Genomic DNA, 6,640 nt, shown 5'->3' with positions numbered 1-6,640 from the left:
AAGGGTGATGAGGGTAAAGTGGAGACACCTTGAAACTGGACACAATGAAGTAAATGGTAAATGGCCTGTATTTTATATAGCGCTTTACTAGTCCCTAAGGACCCCAAAGCGCTTTACATATCCAGTCATCCACCCATTCACACACACATTCACACACTGGTGATGGCAAGCTACATTGTAGCCACAGCCACCCTGGGGCGCACTGACAGAGGCGAGGCTGCCGGACACTGGCGCCACCGGGCCCTCTGACCACCACCAGTAGGCAACGGGTGAAGTGTCTTGCCCAAGGACACAACGACCGAGACTGTCCAAGCCGGGGCTCGAACCTGCAACCTTCCGATTACAAGGCGAACTCCCAACTCTTGAGCCACGATCGCCCCTAAGTAAACTACAGACCCATGACTATCAAAATAATACAGGAAAGTCATGAAACAGGGACTCACTAACATTGAGACAGAGAATTAACTTTATATTGGAAATTCAGGGAAGGCTAGGAATACCACAAACACAACAGTAACTGTCACAAAAGAAACAAGGCTGAAAACACAATAAGCAACCAAAGAATCAAAGTGAAGACGATTATTAAAAAGGAGAACAAAAACACAAAAACCCTGTGTCAAAATCGAAGACCATAACAGAAATGACACACAAGAAGTGCACAGATAACGTGTTTTTTATTCCTTTATTCCATCATTAACTGTTGCTTTATATGTTGATATTTTACAGGTTATGCAAATGAGACATAATGTTTGATTTGTGTACTGGGAGGCAGATTTTGTTGCTTGTGTTACCTTTTCCTTGTGTGAAGTGCTGTTAGCTCTCATACCCAGTATATGAAAGGAAGCAATCTTTAAGCTCAAAGCAAAAAAATAAAATAAAAAATAAGAGTGACTAAGCCTATTTGCTTTTGATGATTCTGCCACGTTGCCAGAAAACATCAGTTTTTTTTACAGGCATTAAATATAATGCGCTAAAACCACCACTAAAACCAGAGTAAAAGCTCTTAGCTTTGAAAGTTCATGTGCATTGATCTTTAAGCCTTTTTACTTCTTTTTTATTGAAGATTAGGACATAATCCAACACTAAAGCCAACAGTCACCCTCCAAGTGTTCTAAGCCTTGAGCTGTTGGTCCATCTCTCCTCAGCATGTGCAGTGTCAGTGATGTGACCCATGTCATCAAGAACAGGCTGAGGAAACAGATTCCTGGAACCTCACCATATGTGGAGGAAAAGCCGTGGGTGGTAGTGACGTAAAACACACTCAAAGGACATACTATTAAGACCCCCAAAACAACATTCCCTTCTTTTCTGCTTTCCCTTTCAACCAGGTAGACCTATCTGCAGCATTTAGAGCATAAATGTTTACCTCCAAGTACTGGTAAATAGCAAAGAAATGTTAGTTGGCATTATAGAAAAATCAAATGCTAAAAATTCTCTCATTGTTGTTCAGCACTGGTTTCAGGGCTGACTTCAGAAAACTAAACAAAAATGATGTCATGCAGGAGAAAACTGATGCTGTTTCTTTGTATTAATGCTACAACAGCCACACAATTACTAGTTAATGTGCTTTTACCGAACCCAAGTGTGTTCATGACTGGTCCTTTGCCCATATCTTTGTAAATAATGATTCATGTAACGTAACGCTGCCAATGTGAAAGCACGGAGCCATTAGAGAAATGACGTAGCCTGGCAGAAAGACCGTAAAATGCACCCAATTCAGAGTTCACACAGTGACGCACACACACACACTCGCACACGCAAACACACGCCCACATGTAGGAGCATATGATATGAAGTTTGAGGGAGGGAGATTGTTAAATAGGCCTGTGGGGATTGTTGGCAGAACTCCATCCAGCAGAGCAGGGATTTAAAAAAGTGTGCACATGCCCATATTTGGCTGTACATGCACCTGTTATGCATTTTATACTTCTTTCTTTTTGTGAGTCTCACACAGAGACCAACTGTAGCTTCTCTAACTCAATGCAGTTGCTTTTTCTGAAAAGAAAAAACCTGGACTTTCTATTTTTCAGCACAAATCATCATCCTCTACACCCTGATTCAGTCCACCCAATGCTTTCACTCACTGTATGTGCAAACTGTCTGGTTATGATACCCAGTAACACTTCAACGAGTTACCAATACAACACAAACAAAATGAATTTGTCTTGAAAGGTGCTGTATAAATAAAACTGTACTTTTACTTACTTTCTTTACTCACTTTGTATGTTATTGCAATAATACTTCTTTTTTTTTTTTTACAAAAATAACAGGGATTGAAACTTTATTGGTAATTTTCCAAGTAAAAAAATTATCCTCATTCAAAAGTCATGTAAGAACCTCATTGGCTCACGGAATGTTGATGTTATTTATAAAACAATTCATACAAAAATATGACCTCATTCAAAAATGTCATGTGACAACCTCATTGGCTTATGGAATTCTGATGTCACAGGCTTCTAAAGCATTGATCCTTTGAAGCTTTGATCCTCATGAAGTCTTAAGTAGGGGTGAGGATGTTCAACTTTTAGTCCGTTATTTGCAGCACTTGTGTTAGCAGCATTCAAACGTTCACCAGTAAAGCATTTTCAAACATTTGGATCCTTTCCGTACTCACGGTATACAGACTCCAACATGTCTCAGAAACAGCAAGAAAGACAAGAAGTTGACCCCAGCTCTATTCCATGGTATGAGTCCCTAGACCCTTATATCAGCTCTCTTCCTTGGGATGAACAGGTAGAGTTAGAGGAAAAGCGACTGGAAGAAATGGAGAATGAAAATCTCATGAACAGAGAGAAGATTAAGATCCTGACGGAAGAAAATGAGAGAAAGAGCGCTGAATTAGAAGAATTATCCTACCAGCTTCAAGAAAAACAGGGTATTATTGAGGAGAAACAATGGGCTCTCCAAGACGAGAAGAATCAGGAGCTCCAAGAAAAGCTTGATGGAGCTCTGGAAAAAATTAAAGACCTGCTCCAAAAGGAGAAAAAAGAGAGCATAAAACAGGAAAACATGCTCAAGAAGAATCAGGAGCTCCAAGAGAAGCTTGGCGAAGCTCTGGAAAAACTGAAAGAAATCCACCAAGAAGAGAAACAACAGTCCACACAGCAGAGAGACATGCAGCACAAACTCCAAGCCATGGAGGAAAAATACAAAGCGCTGCAGGTGAAACATGCAGCAACTCTGCACAAAAATCAACAGTTGCTTCAAGACAAGAAGCAAATGGAAATGGAAAAGAAACAAATGGACTCCAATGTTGACGAGATGGAGGAAAAACACAGATTGCTCCAAATCAGGCTCGAGAAAACAGTGCACAGAAATAAAGAGTTCATTCAAGAGAGAGAGCAACAAGAAATGCTCGAGAAAGAAACGGACTCCAAGCTTGAAGTCTTGGAGGAAGAACTGAAAATGCTGCAAATGACTCTTGAGGAAGCACTGCTCAAAAATAAAGAGATGCTTCACGAGAAAGACCAACAGAAAATACATCAGGAAGAAATGGATTGCAAGCTGAGGGACATCGAGAAACAAAATGAAGGCTTCCAAGTTATGCTTGATGAAGCTCTGGAGAGAAATAAGGAGATCCTCCAAGACAAGAAACAAGAGCCCGTAGGGCAGAGCGACCTGCAGAGCAAACTCCAAGCCATGGAGGAAAAACACAAAGCTCTGCAGGTGAAACATGACAAAACTCTGCACAAAAATCAACAGTTGCTTCAAAACAAGAAGCAAATGGAAATTAAACTGAAACAAATGGGCTCCAATGTTGACGAGATGGAGGAAAAACACAGATTGCTCCAAATCAGGCTCGATAAAAAAGTGCACGGAAATAACCAGCTGCTTCAAGAAAAAGACCAACAGAAAATACAACTGGAAGAAGAAAAACTTATTCTTCAGAGGAAAAATGAAGAACTCCAAGAACTGTATAATGAAACAAAGTACAAAACAACTGTACTGGAAGGAGAAAAGAAAAAACTGGCAAATCAATGCTCAGCGATGCAGAGTAGCATCAATGAAATGCTGAGAAAAAATACAGAACTTGAAGAACTTTCTAAGACCTTGAAGCACAAAAACACTGAAATCCAGGCACAAAAGCAAGAACAACAGAAAACACATAAAGACCTGCAGTGTAGACTTCAAGATATCCAGAAGAGAAACCAGCAGCTGGAAGACATGCACACAGATGTGCACAAGGCAAAGCAAATAGAGGAGGCAACAGTTAAAGAACTGAAAGACCATCTTAAAGAAAAACAAGAACAATTAGAAGACATGGTGAAAAGATGCAACAAACTTGAGAAAGAAAACACAGAAACAATGGATGAGCTGAAAACCCTCATCATTGAGAAAAAAGTGCTGGTGGAAGAATATCTAAAAAAGAAGAGAAAACGTTTCCACTGGTTCTGGAGGAGGGACACTGCTGCTTCTCACCTGATGTAAGCTCGTCTTCCTCCACCTCTATTCCATCTTCATTTTCCCCCTTCCCCTCCCTCCTTTTTCTTTTTTCACCCTCACCCCCCGACCAGTCCCGGCAGTTGACTGCCCCCTCCTGAGCCTGGTTCTGCCATAGGTTTCTCCTTTAGGTTTCTTTCACTTTAAAAGGAGTTTTTCCTATCCACTGTCGCCTGGTGCTTGCTCAGAGGGGATTGTTGGGGTTTTCTCTCCTCTCTCTTTCCTTCTTTCTATCCCCCCTTTTCCCCCTTCTACCTTTTCCTTTACCCAATAAACACAATTGGCCACATTTTACATGTGTTTGAAAAATGTCTTCATTCAACAATAATTCATCTTAGGTATAAAAACAAGAAATGGGTAATAGCAGCATGTGTGTTTGTGTGTGTGCATAATATACATACTTGTATCTCAAAAGGAATTAATACTAGATGGGTAGAGACAGGTTTTAAAGACTAGAAATGAAAACATGTGAGTCCTGTCTTTAAATAAAAATATGGAATTCCCTATATTCCTATCTATTCCAAACAACGGTAGTAAGTAACAAAGTTTCAAATTTGTCTTTCCCTTTGACTCTTAATTTATTAACCATGAACAAGAGGTCAGAGGTCAAATGTGGCACGATACCTTAAATCTTTCTATGATACTTTCTGTATTTGGACCAGAGATGGGCAACACCGCATAGTCTGATTACTTTTTTCAAGTAACGAGTAAAGTAAGGGATTACTATTGCAAAAAAGGTAATTAGATTACTGTTACTTTCCCGTAAGCAGGCTACATTACTGCGTTACTAATCCTCGTCATTTTCTTCACAAGAGTGTCTCATGACAATGACGTACGAGCATGCGACGTCCGTGGCAGCAACAGACGTGTGTAGATCAACAAAGGATAATATGGAGTGCAGGAGAGAGTACGACCATGCAGGGTTTAAAGCTTGGAAGTACTGACATTACTTTGACTTTGATTCTGTAAAAAGTGACAAAAACATTGAAAACATACGGTAGTGAAGTCGGGTTTTTGTGATTAAGTTCTTAGCTCCCTGTTTCAGTTTTGTTGTTGTCCTCCCCGGTGTTCCCCTGACACTCTTGGTATTTGATGCATGAAGGCTTCCTCGGCTCAGCTCCCGTCTCCACACCCTGCCGTCACTTTTTTAAATACTTCCATCACACCAACAGGCACTTTAGAATCACCAATTGACAAGCATGTCTTTGGACAGGCTCAAACCGGAGAGGTGATCAATGGACCACAGCGCTGCACACCCCTGGCAACTTTGGGGGTAAAGCCACTGGTTTGTGGTGGTTGCCAGGTGAAATCAGGGTCTGCTGCACCAAAAACATAATTGTGATTGCTTTGGTTGCAATGAGATTGCCATAGTCATCTGCAGTTTGCATGTAGGATGCCAACTACTCACCAAGCGGGAAGATTTAATAACATTGCATGTTTCATTTCAAGACTCTGTAGTCACAGAGCAGAGAGTAGAAAAGGTGATAATGAAATGTTTTTTGGAGCTTTACTACCAAGTAATCAACATCAGACTTGTGAACAATTAAAAGCAAACCCAACATTTAGAGTCTTAGGAAGATAATCACAGAGACAGAAACTTTCCACTGTATCATCATCTCTTAAAACGAAGTATTCAAAGTCTGAGGTAGGGTTGTTATTTGAGGTATTCCTGGGAAAATCTTTGAGGTCCATTTGAAAGCTCCAGATTCTTTAGATTGACTGTCTCATACTTTGATTGTGAATATAGAGGATTGTAGCTCAAGTTAACATGGAAAGATAGAGGTCTAAAGTCGCTAAAACATTTGGATGCTCTAGGAAATAAAACATTAAAGGCTTTCAACTGTTTTCTTAATTGAAAGACCATCTTTACACTCAATGGACACTTTATTAGGTACACCCTACTAGTACAGGATTGGGCCCCCCTTTGCATTCAGAACTGCTTTCGTTCATCATGGCACAGATTCATAGACTTTTCACTGGAGTCTAACATTCTGGCACTGGTGACCGGTAACAAAAGACAAAAGTGGAACAAACAAAAAACAGAAAATATTCCCAGAACAACTGGGGATATTTCTGAAATCACAATCCTACTGAGGCTTTGCAGACACTTTGCCAAATTAGTCATCATTTGGAGCAGTTCAGCAGCCCTTACAGAAGTCTTTTTAGTGTACAAACCAAAATACTTTAGATGGAAAGCATG

The 6,640-nt window shown here is 40.3% G+C and overlaps 1 pseudogene across 1 annotated transcript; it reads left to right on the top strand.

Moving 5' to 3' along the window:
- The first annotated feature begins 2,631 nt into the window (after positions 1–2,631).
- LOC308385383 lies at positions 2,632–4,423 on the top strand (annotated as a pseudogene). Its single transcript has one exon. The product of its transcript is annotated as an uncharacterized misc_RNA (transcript).
- The last annotated feature ends 2,217 nt before the right edge of the window (positions 4,424–6,640 follow it).

Source organism: Rhamphochromis sp. 'chilingali', assembly GCF_963969265.1.
Source record: "Rhamphochromis sp. 'chilingali' genome assembly, chromosome: 18".
Lineage (NCBI taxonomy): Eukaryota > Metazoa > Chordata > Actinopteri > Cichliformes > Cichlidae > Rhamphochromis > Rhamphochromis sp. 'chilingali'.
The sequence above is the reverse complement of the archived record's forward strand: the minus strand, read 5'-3'. Positions and strand labels throughout refer to the sequence as shown.